Source organism: Gavialis gangeticus, unplaced genomic scaffold (genome assembly GCF_001723915.1).
Source record: "Gavialis gangeticus isolate Ggan-Ray unplaced genomic scaffold, GavGan_comp1, whole genome shotgun sequence".
Lineage (NCBI taxonomy): Eukaryota > Metazoa > Chordata > Crocodylia > Gavialidae > Gavialis > Gavialis gangeticus.
The window spans coordinates 7,370,027-7,385,719 of NW_017729025.1; positions in this window are offsets into that span (position 1 = coordinate 7,370,027).

Below are 15,693 nucleotides of genomic sequence, written 5' to 3' on the forward strand. Positions count from 1 at the left end.
AAAACACCGTGCCCCATTCTGGTGCCCACATTTTGGTGGAAAACCTGGAGAGAGTGTAGGGAAGAGCTGCTGCAAATGAGTTGAGAAGGAGAGAAAATGCTTCATAGGACATATGAACATTGCCATTGCTGCCAGGACTGTCACTTGTGCACACACCTGAATTGCTTTCCCCAGGCCAGCTCAGGTACCACTAGCAGAGCAGCCCATGAGCCAGAAGCTCAAGCAGGCTGTAAAACCCACGTGGGAACGCTGGTAAATCCCGGGCAGTCAGCCCACGCTAGGGTCTGTGCTCCAGCCACTCCTCTGCTTGCAATCCCCAAGCCAACTGGTCTCTAACGCTAGCATTGGTACGTCCAGCCCAACCGCAGCCTCAGCGGAGCAGACACATCCCTAGTTAGAGACGTAAAGACCTCAAGCTGTTCACCTTATCAACAGGGCTGAGGGGTGGCTTGATTACAGCGTACCAGTACCTTCATGGAGATAAAATACCAAGCCAGCCCCAACAGTCTCTTTAATCTAGCACAGACAGGTATAATAAGACCCAGGGTCTGGAAGTAAAAGCCAGAGAAATTCAAACAGTGCATTGCACTCGGAGACTTGACAGGGAGGATGTTTAACCACAGCAACAAGCTACCGAGGGAAGGGTGGATTTTCTGTCTCTCGGCACCTTCATATCAAGACTGGACGTCCATTTGAATGTGGTGTTTTACTCCAACGCAAGTTTTCAGGTTTGATACAGGGCTAATTGGGTGGTCGGTCTTAATTGACCCATCATGTGTGGGTCACTGTGTCCTACATTTATATACGACACCATCAGCTATTCCAAATCGTCGAGGCTGGGTCCTCTTCCAGCACAGCACGGTGCCTGGTGCCTACATAGTTTACAGGTTTAAAGACAGATGGGTCCCGTCTCACCAGGAGACTTCACCTTCAGAGCACAAACCCACTGGCGCGATGACAAACGTGGATCCTTCTCCCCAGCCGTCTACAAACAAGCCCCGTCCTTCGACACAGCCATGCCTGCAGCTCAGAGCAGGGCTTCCTCCTGGATGAATGAGCAATTGGCACGCACATGTTTAATTAAGTCCCTCGTGCGTGGAGAGGGCTCCATCCCACCACAATGGCCTTAGCAGGTTGTTGAAGCCTGGAAACACAATGGCAACCATTGATCATTCACATCGGGGGAACTTTTCCCGACCGAACAGTCCCCATCCCTGCCTCACACCTGGCTGGCCCAGCTCTCTCTCGACATTTCTCATCACTGACCTGGAAGACAATTAAGTGACTATTAAAAATAAACTAAGACAGCTGACCGGTACTTTTTAGATGTCTTGCATTTTCTTGCTGCCTTCTGCAGCCCCAGCGGGTGTTTGTGTGACGTTCTTTTATTGTGAAATGACATCCAAGAACAAACCCCCAAGGACCTTAAAAAGAGCAATATCTTCAGTTCCAAGATACAGGAGGATTGAGTACTCGCTACTTTTCAGGGGCCTGAGCCCAACAGGGACCTGCCACTGGCATTCACCAAACTGGCACGTAGCTCATCAGGTATCTCAGTTTCCCCAGCCCCTCCATGACCACTGCTAAAATGCCCTCGGGCCCTCAGCTCCTGTCGTAGCACATCCAGGCCCCACTGTTGCCTGCCTAGCGACTGCTCTGGAGGCACAAGTTAATCAACGAGAAGCCGGCACAGTTGCAAATCCCAGGGCAGGCTGCTTGCACTGTAATTCATGATGGGGCCACTCTTTTTGGCAGGTGCATCACAAATTGGTCCTTCACCCTCTCCAAGTGGCACCAAGCTCCTTTCCCCCTGCCTGATCTACTGCTCTGCATTCTGCTTCCTGCCCCATCTGTTGCACTGCTTCCAGCTTCCTGCCTCATGCTCACTGCCTAATCTGCTGCTCTGCTTTCTGCTCCCTGCCCTATCTGCTGCTATGCTGCCTGTTCCCTCCCTAGTCTGCCACACACGGAGGCTCCCCGTGCTACTTGTGACACACATACTGCAGGCTGGTGGCTGCTGATGTGATTAATCTCAATGCCAGCAACATCCCCGGCCCCATTCCTTGGGAGGGAGTGACAGGCAGAGGCAGGGTACAGCTCCTCCATAGCACACCTGGGAGATGTGCGACAGAAACCACCCTGCTAGCCCTGCAGTGCCTCTGCAGTATCTTCTTGATCATCATATCCATCTTCTGAGCTCATACCTTGCTTTGTTATTTCGACTTTGCTATTGAAATGTAGCTTCCCTGTAGCCAAGCTAACAAGGAAATAATCCAGCTACTCATATTCTGATGACTCCTTAGTATTCAATCTGTTCGATTTAGCTTCTGTTGTTACCAGACCTGGGACCAGCTATCGGCACTGGGCTCTGGAAAGAGAGGGCATCTTGGGAAAGCCAATCTGGGAAACGCATGCTGAAATATATATATATATACATATATATATATATATATATATATATAAAGACTTTACAAGCTCTCAAGAGTGGAAGGAGCTGAGTTAAAGGCACACAGGAAGTAAAACATATGCGATGAGTGGGAACCAAACAAGGAAGTGCCTGTAAAGAGCACTGGATCCCAAATCTAGGGCATAAAGCCAATGCCACCTGCTTGCACGAATGGCCACCTTGGTCGGGGATGGAGTGACAGGATGGCCAACGGGAAGAGTGCATAAGGCGCAGGGACACTGTTTGGTAGGTGGGAGGAAGGGGCGCTGGGCTTTCCTCCTCTTGCTGACCAAACAAGGCTGCTGCTCACTGCAAAGAAGCTCTCCTTTGTTTTTAAGGCTGGTTGAATAACCCAAATGGTTTCCCTCCGGTCGCTCCATGCTACACGGCTGGCACCGCAAGGGAAGGTCCTCAAAGTGCTCAGGGTGACTCAGTGAATCCTGAGCTGCTTCTTAGCCCTCGTGTACCCCTGAGTTGTGGAGTCACAGGGAAGTCAGGCTGGTAGGGACGGTCAGAGGTCGTCTAGTCCAGATCATCCCATACAAACCATCCCAGACAAATCCATGATCTAAACTCGATGTAAGATGACACAACACAGACCTAACCCCCTCAGATGTTACAGCAGTGAGGCAGTGGGATAGATGCCTAGAGGAGTTGTGGACTCGCCTTTGCTGGCGGTATTCAAGAAGAGGTGGGACAGCCGGTGGTCGGGGATGGTCTAGGTATAGCGATGCCTGTGCTCTGCGATGGGGCTTTTCTATGCTTCTGGGCTGTGCTGGTTGCACCTCAGCCCCTTTCTGCTATGTGTGTCTGCTACATGTCTCCCAGAGGCATTGGGTGATGTCTGCAGCCCAGGCTGGGGACGTGACTGGGCTGTGCCGATGCTCCTGCTGGGACTAAAGCCGGAGGCTCCCAGCTAGAGGGTCTTGTCCCTCTGCTCAGGGTCAGACAGGTGCCATATTTGGGGTCAGGAAGAAATTTTACCCCATGGTCAGATTGGTATGGACTGAGGGGGGGGGGGGGTTGCCTTCCTCCGTAGTGGGCGGCATGGCCCTCAGCTGGGGATCTTTGGAGAGTATATTGGCATCCTTCACAGCAGCAGGACGTTGGCTGTCGTGGCTCCTCTGCTTTACCTGTGGGAGGTTCAGGTGTTCGCCTTGTGCTGCGTCAGGGTTGGTGGTAATTTTACTAAGAGTTTGTATTATGATTGTCTGGGATGGTTTGGATAGGGGTGACCCTGCCTCAGGCAGGTGTTGGACTAGATGTGACCTCTGGAGGTCCCTTCCAGCCCGACTTCTCTCTGATTTCAATGAACCTTCAGGTCTTTGCTGTGAGCTGGGGCTGATGGCTGCATTTCCAAACAGCCTCTGTGATTATCAGCACATTCCTGGCAGCAAAGGGCCCTACTTACCGGTGTGATTGTGTCCTCGCCGCCAGAAGAGCACAGCATTAAAGGCCCTTTTCGAGGGCACGGCATCTTTCATTGCAGCGAAGGCTGCAGTGTAAACACTCGGTCCCACCATCCATGTGCTGACTGCTTCATCCCACATGCAGCTTCTCATGAAAGCAAAGATGTGGTGTTTTTGGGGGTAGCCATCAGCTTTATCATCAGCGCATTAGACTCCGACACACAGCCTGGCGCCCTTACCGCTCTGTGGACGCGGGCCTGCTTTTGCTGAACCCCGTACAATTGATTGGAGGGGGATTGATTGGAGCAGGATCCAGCCCCGGGTGACTTTTAGATTGCCAGGCAATGCTTGAAATCACACACGGCCTGAGGCTACCGCTGTAATTACTGAGCTGGAGCGGTTGCAGGGCTGGGGGAAGGGGCAGGGCATGGCAGGGGAGGCTCTGTACGGGGCAGGAATGGCAGGGAAAGTTTGCCAGGGCCCGTGACCTGAACACCTCTCGCTTTCTGCGTGCTCCAGCCCTGAGCAATTGTCCCAAAATCTGGCTGGCGAGCAACTGCCCCGGGCACCCATGCACTGGTGTCCAAGGGCTGAGCCAGCTGTGGCTGCATCTGGATCCTTGAGGCTGGTTACGGCCCAGTGCTCCATGCTGGAGAGAGCTGACAGATCAAGCAGGAAACATTTCCCTTTCAGCTCATTGCTTTGCTTTCATCCCAGCTCCTTCCCTGCCTGTAGTTTTAGCTCTCGGTCTCCAAGGTGCAGCCAACAGTATAGGCCTGATTCAGCCAGGCGATCAAGTACATGCTTCTCTTCATGGCCTTTAAGGGCTTTGCTAAGGCCATGCTGCCAGCTGGGCAAGAGCAAGCACGTTCTTCCTGGGTATCCCGGCAGGACTTCACCCACGGATTTAGGAGCACTAGGCAGAGACCATCAGGTGCAGCCAGGCAGGCCCACCGAGGTCTGATCTCTCTGATTGCACGGGAGCATTGGCACTGTGGTGCCCCACGTTTCATGCCAGAACCAAAAACCCGGCACGTCTACCTTTTCTCACACAGTTTCCAGGCTGACCTAGTTCGAAAAGAGCATTTTCCGTGGGATTTTTCTACGTCATCTCCCATTGCCAGCTGCCACGGTGGCTCGGAAAGAAACGGGGTAAGTTGTTTAAAGCTAACTCAACATGTTCGGTGCTTCCAAGGACCATCTTCTGAGTTCACCTTGGGCCCTGGCAGAAAGCGAGGGGCTGTACTTGCTTGAGCTAAACTGGTCTATCGAGTCTTCGTACCGATACCTGGCACTGATACAACATGCAGCCACTTTCACTGGGAGGTGATGGGCTCCATCTGCTCTTTTCCCAACAGGGAGAAACAAATGAAAAAAGGCTTATTGTTTTGTTGGCTAGAAAGAACAAGTCATGGGTGAAGCAGAAATGGAAGGGGAGGTGATCGTGACCACGAGGCCGAGGGAGGGGTGATGGTTTGGGAACTACCATTGACAATGCTGTTTTCTTAATAATTAACAGAAATGACAAAGTCCACGAGTTTTGGCAGCCCTCTCCCCATCAGAGATATGATGTCTGAATGAGAGGGAGGCCGAGAAATGCAAGACAGGACAAAGCGCCCCGCTCCGAAGGGAGAAGATGGTTGCGCTGAGCGGAAAGGATGCGGATGGGATTATCTGGAGGAAAGGAGGTGATGGGTGGAGGGAGGAAGTCGCTTGCATCAGAGGTTTGCTACGGGCCGTGGACCCGGCATCCTTGGAGAGAGGAGGGTGCCACAGGTAAAGGTTGACCGAGTCCAGAAGTAACCGTGTGCACAACTTATCCAGGCGGCCGTGCTGATAATCAGCTTGTTGTTTAAGCTTCTGCCTCCTTGCTTATCTCTAGCGTCACGCGGCAGGCATACCTTAGCTCTAATCACTGCGTGTTGCCATGCAAGGGAGAGAGGGTCAGGCGGGCTGTGCCAGGCGCTGGTGATGCTCAGTCGGGGTGCCATGGCCCCATGCGGCGTTGTGAGATCAGTTAAGGGTGCCGCGGGGCGCGGCATAGTGCTGGCATGGCAAGGTGAGTGAACACCTTCACCTGACGCACAAGACAAACCCAGAGGTTTCCAATGGGAATCCACAGTGTCCAAAACACGCTGCGTGTTGTGGCCTCTCTGAGCTCTTTGCAACAATTGCGCTCTCAGTTTTCTGAAGTCAGAAGCTGAGTGGCGGCTAAGAGCTGGCATTTTCCAAGGGGCACCTAGAGTCTAAAAAGGCTGGACCCCCCCCCTGCAGCACAGGGTGTCTCACAGTGGCCCGGCCACCCCAGCCCCAATCCTCGGACAGCGTGAAGCAGGGAGGCTCCCCCGAGGTGTAACGCCGCTCCCCAGAGCAGGCCGCAAAAGCTCCCAACTCAGCGGGTTCGGGTTTGTGTGGTGCCAGCTGGGGGACTGAGAAAGCTGTCGGCACATCAGTTAAATACACAGAACAGCCAAAACACTGCCAAGCGCCTGTGCAACCTGCATTTCCTGCATTTCATTGCACGCTCACCTTTTTCCATGGGACTCTTTCCTCCTCCCCCGCCGTGCCTGGGTGCCAGCAGGATGACACCCAGCCATTCTGGTGCCCAAAGGGACCTACACAATGGAAGCAGCCATTGCTACAAAGTCCTGCTCGGCCCCAGCTGGAATATGCCTGATGCCCAGGGAATCTGTGGCCGTGTCAGGTCCCGAGCCCTAATAAGTCTCCACTGAGCCGGCGTGAACCAAGGTGTTTCCCAGAGGTCTAGGATTTGAGGTGCCTCCTTCCATCACCCCTGCTGCTGGCACACCCCAGCCCAAAGCAGAGATGTACTTGAAAAGCCATTGCTAGAAGAGTTCGGGGAGGGGGGAGTGGAGCAGCACTTTCCCCATCCCTGCTGGTGGTTCCAGCCCAGAGGCAGCACGGGAAGACTTCAAACTGGTTTCACTGGGCTGTGGGGGAGCAGAGGGGACACAGCCTGGCACAGGAGCTGTCACTGCATTTGCCCACCAGACCCTAAGCTCCAGGACCCGCGAGCCGCAGCACTTCCAGGACGCGGCTCCCGGCTAGCGGAGGAGCTGCTCCCGCGCACGGCCTGCAAGAGAGACCACAGCACGCAGGTCTCTGGGGTCCACCGGCGCTCAGGCATGCAGCTCGATCCCCGTCCGCACGATCTGGGGCCATACACGTGCCACCACACGTCAGCACACAGGTCCCTGCATGGCCTGCTGCGGCAGCCCCCGCCCGATCCACGTGGCTTCAGAGCCGAGGCAATGAGGCAGCTGCTGAAGAAGCGTGCCTCTCACTCCACGGCCTAATTTCTAGGGGAGGTAAGCGATGCTGGTGTCACCAAGGCCTCCTTCATGGGGGGCATGTTGGAGGGCAGGGGGGATTGCTCCCACCCCTTGACACAACACGAAGGGTCCAAGTCTTGCTACAAACGCCGGCTTATGTGATATCGTGCAGCAGGAGACCTCAGGCTGCTTCAGGAAGGAGGCCAGGATTATTGTCCCTGCTTGACTGTTGTCACACAACCAACTGTCTTGGTCTCCCAAGTCCTGGGCGAGCACACATCCAGCGGGTCACTCCGCGACTCTGCACTCGGACAGCAGCATTAGGAGCCTAGGGAATGCAGAATAACCAGCGCAACGCTCCTAACTCCCTTGCGATCATCTCAGTCCTTTGGAAAGACCTGCAGGGCAGTGGTGCTCCGTCTACCTGGGCCACCCTCCCAATTGCCTGAGGAGGACTAAAAGAGGGGTCCCCCCTCGGCACGTTAGCCGTGCCCCCGGGACGAAGGCCAGGCCTGCTGAGGCTGTCAGCAGCGCAGAGATCTTTCTCTCCACCTACCCTATATTGCTACCAGCAAAAGTTTGCAGCATGCACCTGGCCTTAGACCCCCCTCTGAGATGTCCCCAGCTCCTGCAGAGCTGAATTCCCAGATAACGACTCCCTTCCCGATAACACAGCGTGCTGCCATTAGCCCACCAGGCCAGCTGATCTCCCAAAGCTCCCCCCAGCGCTCTTATCTCATTCCAGCTAACAGATGGGCTGGGAGTTGCTTGCCCCCCGTGACATCTGTGGAGACGCTGGATTTCTGTCTAGTGTTACAGGATACGCTGCAATCCCAACCCCCTGGGCCATACGTGTTTGCTTGCTTTCTCACTGCTACCCCCTGTGCCCATGCTACTGCCTGGCTAATGCAAGCCCAGCGCAAATATCGCTGTGGGACGCGGGTGGAAGGGCGCTGATCTTGGTGGAGCGATGCCTGTGGGCAACAAGTGAGGGATCGTATAAGGGCTGTATCCAGGCAGCGCGTGAGGTTGAATATCATAGGATTGTAGAATCAGAGAGCAGGAGGGCTGGAAGGGACCTCAGGGGGTCACAACGAGTCCAACAAGCAGGACCAGCCCCAAGTACATCATCCCAGCCAAGGCTTTGTCTACCGAGGGCTTAAAAACCTCCACGGATGCTTGCACAACCTCTCAACCGATTCAGCGCTCCTCGATTGTCAGAGAAGACATGGGGTACAAGTAGGATCAGGAGCCTGGACTTTAACCTGACACTAGTCAGAAGAAAAAATACCTTCTGCCAGCTGAGCCACGTCCTTGTTACGTCCAGCATGAAACCTCTCTCCCGTCTAGCGAAGGCAGACTTCTGAGGGCAGCTGGCAGGTCTGGCGTGACGGGCATGAGAAAGATCCCACTGCGAGACCCAGCAAATTTCAGTAAATTCATCAAATTTCAGTCAACTCAGCACATTGCAGAATGTCAGTACATTCATGCAAAAACGGTGTTTCAGCCCCAAACAGTGGACGGACTTTGCAAAAACGTCAGCTGTTCTGTTTTGACCCTTGTAAGGGTCTGTTTTGATCCAAACGCTCTCGATGAAAAAATAAAAAGGTTAAACAAAAGGTTTAAATCGCCCCATAATGCAACAACGTTTTGCTTGGTGTCATTGACTCAAAATGAACTTTTTCAGTATCTCTGTCTTGCTGCAAATCTTCGTTTCAGATCAGTCTGAACCAATGTTCACCGTTTTTTTAGTTTGGGCACCAAACCACTGAATTCGTGGCTGACCCTATGCGTCCCTCCCCTCAGACCCTGTTCACGCACAAGGCAAAAGACATTTATATGCCATGGGCTCGTCCACTCTCTGTCACGCCTTAAATAATTACACGCTTCTTATAAATGCTTTTATAACCCCTTCCTAGAGTCACAAGGATTCCTGTGATTCACATTCATATTTTAATTAACCTTGAGTGAAATTGTTCATCCTAAATAAAACCCTGGCAAGCCTGTCTGCTCCAGCCCACCTCCAGCACCTTGCACGTGTTGTACCAGGAAAATCACATCAGCCTCCTGGTATCAGTAGGCAGAGCCATATACCCAAAGTCCATGCATGCTCCAGAGATGAAGTTTTCAAGTGTTTTCCATCTCATCAGGGGACTGAAGCATCCCACAACCTACATTTTCAAAGATCCCCAGCAATTTTCAGTGTCTCCATTTTTGGGAGCTCATCCCAAGACAGCTTGTGGGGGTCTGGTCTTCATAGGACGGGTGACCTAGGACTTCTAGCCCTCAATTTGGGCCACCTAAAGCCATTCATTGCTTTCAAAGAATTGGGCATTCCTGAACCAAGCACCTTTGATCTGCGGTCGTCGATGAGTCCCAAACCAACTGCTTCTGAATGGAAACTGCCTGGCACAACCTTTCTGATAACAGCCGTGTCTGAGAAAACAAGCATCTGGCGGCTTGCAGCTGGCACAAAGAAGGAAGGGAGCCATCAAGTGAAGGGTGGTGTCTTTTCAATCTGCCTGCCTGGCTCTCGCTCTGTCTCCTAAACCTGTCGCACGCGAGAAGGGCAGGCTGTCCAGGATGCAAAGCAGGCTGCAGATGTGCCCGCCGTTCATGTGTGAACGCAGGAGCGGCGAATAATTACGGCAGCCAATTAGTTGAAAAATAAATGGGCTGCTGGCAAAAGGGGACTAGCATCATTTCACTGATCACAGAGTTGAAATGAGGACAGCAGAGGTAAAAAGCTTGACAGTCTTGGTGCAGAAGCTGGTGGGAGAGAGGAATCGCTGCACGTCTTTGCTTCGTAGGGCCCCGCGACACATTCAAGTTGTTGCACCTTTTCAAGCGTTCACTTCGGAGCTGGTTGGCTCTTTGCATAGCTGGACGGACGTTTTTATGGCGTGACAATTACTTTGCACACGTGGCTGCTCTAAATGTATTGTGCAGTTCACCAGTTATATGTGTAACACGTGGCAGGGGCGACAGGGATACAACTGGGAACATTTCAGCCCGAGGAAAGATCTTATGGTTTAGGGGATGGTCTTGCCACTCGGTTTTAGGATGAAACACTTGCAGAGCCATGTTCGGGTAGGTTCAGAGACAAGCGAAGCAAATCAGCGAGGAGGCGCAATAGGAAGGTGAGTCCCAAACTTCCCTTCCCTTCTCAGGGACCAGGGGACAGTCAATATTATGCCAAGGCAGCAAATTAGGATTGGATCAAATGATTTTGCCCCACACGACACACACAGGTAAGCCCGTGTTACCCATTATCACAGGATGCCAGAGCCCGGGAGCTTAGCAGCACTTCAAAGCACTCACACACATCGGTAGAGACACCAAGTCCTGACGACTGGCTCATTCCTCCGCATTGGCAGCCTGCTCCTTGGAAAGTCAAGCATGGATTCAAATAGTCTCCAGAGGGGTCTTGGACTTCCCTTCCCCACAGGTCTCCTTTGGGCCCTTCACTACAGCTGTCCCAGTGTAGCTATCAAGGGATTCCCATATGCTCAGGCTTAGGGAGCTGAGTTTTTAAGGCTCCTCCAACCCTGCTGAAACCAGCCTCGGAGAGGGCCGAACTGCAGCTCAAAAGCAGACCCACCAGGACAGAGCAGGCAATATCCTGAGATCCAGGAAAGGCTTTGGAAAAGGACAACCAGCGTGCAACCGTGTGAGGCTGGACAGGACAAAGGACCCTGAGCGGGGAGGTGCCGGGTGGAGCTGGCCAGGAATTTTTCAGTCTTTCTACTGAAAAAATGCTGGCTAATCCTAAACCAGTACAGTGCGTGAAGTGGGTTTGGTTTGGCTGAATTCCACATTCAAAACACGTCCAGACAAATGTTTCAAACATGTCGGCACATCCCGTTTGGGTGGGTTTTTCCGAATAAATTTGCTCATTTCTTTGAGTTGAAGCAACTTCTTGTTTCAAAATGTGAGTGACACAGAGGCCAAATACCTCAAAAGTTGAGGACAGTGTCAAAACGTCAGCAGACATCTCCAAGCTTCTGGACTTTTCAGCGTGAAATTGGTCAAGAAACATTTCTGAAATTTTGTACTTTCCCAGGCTGGGAAGTCCATGTCCTGCTCAGCACAAGGGCCGACTATGCCACCCTGATGGGAGCAGTGGGTGCCAAGAGGACTCACAGCGGCAGACCCCTGAAGGGATGCTGCAATGGGGTGCTGCAATAGGACGCTGCAATGCTGCAGACCCCAGAAGGGATGCTGCAATGGGGTGCTGCAATGCTGCAGACCCCAGAAGGGATGCTGCAACGGGGTGGCCTGTCCCCTGAAAGCAGACAGCCAGCCCGGCTGAGGAGCTGCAGCTGTGAGAAGGCTAATGAGGGCATGGCTGGTTGGGAGTCAAAAAACCCCAGTGAAGAATCCCAGAGGGGGTACGGAGGAGACTGCTGGGCTATGAGGGGGGCACGCCTGCTGTGGGAAGGCTGGAGCCACGGGGGACTCCTCCCGGTGTCCTGGATAACAAGGGTTATTTGATTTACTTGGTTCATTTGTTAATAGACACTGCACATGCCTGCTGTGTGCTGAGAGATACCTTAGGAAGCAAAAGGCAGCCTGTTTAAAGGACTCTAGGGAGCAGAAAACCTGGTTGAAGAGGCCTCAAAGTGGCAACGTGCACTCCCAAACACTCGCTGTCGTGGCATTGGGCCGGATTCTGCGACAGGCTGGCAGCATCTTACCATGTGAGCAAGTGCACTGGTTTCAGTGGAGCCATGTGTGAGGACAGGTCCTAGTCAGGCAGCTGGAGGAAGAGCTCCAGAGCCAGACCCCAGCGTATCCTGCTTTCCTGCCATGTACTTGGGTTTTTTGCCTCTTGAGCCTATACGTTTATTCTGCCCAGGCCCCTGCATGTTAGTACAGCGCCTAGCCCACCGGATCCGCACGGCCGCTTTTGGGCACCGCTGCAATGCAAAGAAAACCAATGAGCCAAGAGTGTTTTGCCATCACTCCCCCTCAATTCTCCTCTCCTCTCCTCTTAGCATTACTGGGGGGTGCAGGCCTGGGGAGATGATGATAGCACCCACTGCAAAGCCAAGTGTGCTTCAACTTGGCCCCTACAGCAAAGTGCCATGTTGGGGGGGGCTGTCACTGGCGACCGCCCTTACAACCCTGGCCGGAGATGCCCAAATACAGATCCAAAGTCCTAATTTTATGCAAAGGTGTTGGTTATTACGACACTCTGTGGGACTGCACTGAACTGGCTCTGTCCATGAACACGTGCATGACTCTTCAGGAAGCATGCAGCACAGCAGATACAGACAGGCACAGAGGTTGTTACTGGAAGTAGCCATGAATGTCTGCACAATTCATAGGAATGACAGAAATCCAGAGAAGTCAGGCTGGGAGGCACATCCAGAGGTGATCTAGTGCAGCCCCTGTCTATCATCCCTATCCAAACCATCCCATATAAATCCATCATCTAAACTCTTAGTAAAACTACCATCAACCCTGACATGACACAAGACATCGGGCCCAAACCTGCCGCAGGTCCAGGTCCAGGGGGACCACGGCATCCAGTGTCCTGCTTCTATACAAGTTGTTAATCCACCGCGCAGCTGCAGAGGGGCCGGCGGTGGTGCAAACAGTAAGACACGGTGCCACAGGGGGAACAGCCATGGACCAGTGGCTCTGGAGTGAGAGGGGCTGTGTCGGCATAGACCCCGCTCACCCCCTGCCGGCCACGCTCCAGGGATTGATGCTGTGCTGGCTCTGTCCCCTGCTAGCTCTGCCCCCAAATCCCCAGGCTTGCCAGGACCCCCATGGGCCAGATCGAGCTCACGGGCCATACTGCTTCATAGATTGCCCCCAGCTTTTGAGAGCTCAGCAATGGGTCACTGGAGGTGTCATTTGCTGTTGGCTGGGAAGCCTGGTTTCCAACGGGGGTGACCCTCTCCCACCCCCACACAGGAAGGCAACGAGGCATTTGCAAACCTCCCGCGAAAACACAATTAAGAAGACAAAGAAACCCAGAGAAGCTCTTGTCCTGGGTGGTCTGAGGCACGTTGTCCCACCTGTGATGGTGACAATTAAGAAGAAAGCCCCCCCTGAAAGGACCGTTGCACAAGGGCAGCGAATGCCTCACTCCGGTGTGTTTTCTTCTTCCGTGACGTTGCCCCCTGAGCCACGGCTGTCCAGCTCCTGGGAGGCTGGCGGGGAGCCGTGCCCTGATGGACACATGTGGGGTGAGACTTGTGGCCCCTGGGCCCCACAGCACACAGTCCAGACCCCTCCTCTCCCGCACGGCTGGTGCACCTCCAACGTGGTCTGAGCCCACCCGGACCCGTCCAAGCCACTGGCTCCTGGGACCACACGGGCCACGTTGCACTGCCCCGGGCTGGGGCAGGGGGGAGAGCCTGGAGACCCTGGCGGCGGCAGCAGGAGAGCGATGGGACCAGGGGGTCCGAGTTAACCCCTTATGATTCATCCGAAGAGAGGGTCGGGGGGCCAGACCCGATGATCTCACAAGGTCCCTTCCAGCCCTGGTGTCCATGAAAAGCCTGGAGCCCGTGCGTTCCCGCAGAGAGGGCAGGGGCATCCCATCCCCTTCCCTGGCTGGCATGACAGCCTGACCAGAAACAGACCCCCGACGAGATTAGCCTGGAGCTTTGATGGCAGGGCTGGGAGGCTGCAGCGCCCTGCCCGCTGACGCACATGAAACACCAGGTAGAATAAACAGCTCGTCAAGCGAGCTGCGTGATCAAAGCCCGGCAGACCCCGGAGCGTTGCAGCAACCCGGGGATTTATCTTTAGCTGACTTAAAAAGGAGGTCCTGGCCTGCAGCCTCATTTTGTCCAGGCTGGAAGGCCTTGGGATCATTGCCGGGGTCACTAGGACGTAAGAGCTGCCATTCAGTGGGTCAGACCTAGGTCCGTCTTGCCCCGTCGCCTGGGTCACGCAGGGGCAGAGAGCAGATGCTGAAAGGGAGAGTGACCTGGGCCTGAGCAGGGGCTTTCCCACTTTCCTCTCTTCCTTGCAGCCTCCAGCGCTTAAGGCTTAGGATGTCCAATTCAGAGCCCGTGCCCTTCACTCCGGCGTGACTGCTGCTCCTTTCCTTCGACGTGTGCCGCCCCTTCTCGAACCTGCCGGCTTTCACAGCATCTGGTGGCCGCGACTTCCACACCTTAATGCACCTCCACACCTTGCAAAAATCTCGTTGGTCTAATAAAAGAGATCATCTCTACTACAAGTCCTGACTGCCGTTTCCTCTAGACCAGTACAGCTACAACCTGGACACCTGACACATGGAAGATACCGAATTTTAGCTGATTTTTTAAAAGGAAATCTTCGTACTTTCCCAAGCAGGAAGCAACGGTGACCACCTGAAACCTGAGATCCTGCCCTTGTTTCAAGGTAATCTGCCTCATCACAGATCCTCACAGGAGGTGAGAGGCTTCGTACCAGCTATGAACCAACTGCCCAGAGTTTTCCATTTATTGACTCCTCTGTGAAATCCTATGAAATACGAACTTTCTACCCAGGAGAACTTTTACAATGTTTTCTCCAATGCCTGATGAAGGGCATTTGTGCCCAAAAGCTTGCAATGAAAGAATTTTTTATTTGCAAAAATCTTGTCGGTCTAATAAAAGATATCACCTCTACCACAAGTCCTGACTGCCTTTTCCTCTAGACCAATACGGCTACAACCTGGCTACCTGACACCTTAATGACACGCTGGGTGAAAAAGGGCTGCCTTTGCTAGTTTTAAACTTCCTGTGTCCTTATTTCATGCTGTGACCCCTGGCTCTGGTCTTGAGAAAGACAGCAAACAATAAATCCCTATTGATTTTCTCTTTGCCATTTAGTATTTTCTAAATCCTTCTCATGTCACCCCTCAAGCATCTCTTTTCTAAACCGGACAGGCCAGGCCTCTTTAGTCTCTGCTCACATGGAAGGCCCTCCATACCGCTCATCATCCTTGCCCTTCTCTGTACCTGCTTCCCGGGTGCCTTGAGCACGATGAGCCTTAGCTCTGGGGCTCTGCAGGCAGAGGCAGGGATGGGAGAAACCCCACAAGCTGTTCTGTGAATGAGCCCTTCTCCCAGCGGCAGGGACACAGTCATTCTCAGCTGTCATTCTCATCACAGAGAAGGAAATGCACCCCGTGGCGCCAAATACCAGGGAAAGGCAGTGTCTGCAGCTTCTCTGTCCTCCCCAGCCTTTGCTGTCGCTCCAGGATTGCACACGCGTATGCCTCGTGACAGCAGCACTGCGTGACATGAAACCACAGCGGGGGCAGCAAGGAGATTCAAATGAAAGGTGAAATGCACCTCCCTCCAGATAACAATTCCCTCAGTGAACCTGGATAAATCTCTGAGCCACCATTTACTTGCTCACACAGTGCAGTCAAAGCTAATTCATAGTTTCATAGTTTCTAGGGTCGGAAGGGACCTGAGAAGATCATCTAGTCCGACCCCCTGCCATGGCAGGAAAGAGTACTGGGGTCAAACAACCCCAGCAAGGTGTTCATCCAGCCGCCTCTTAAAGCCCCCCAGGGTAGGAGCCAGCACCACTTCTCTTGGAAGTTGGT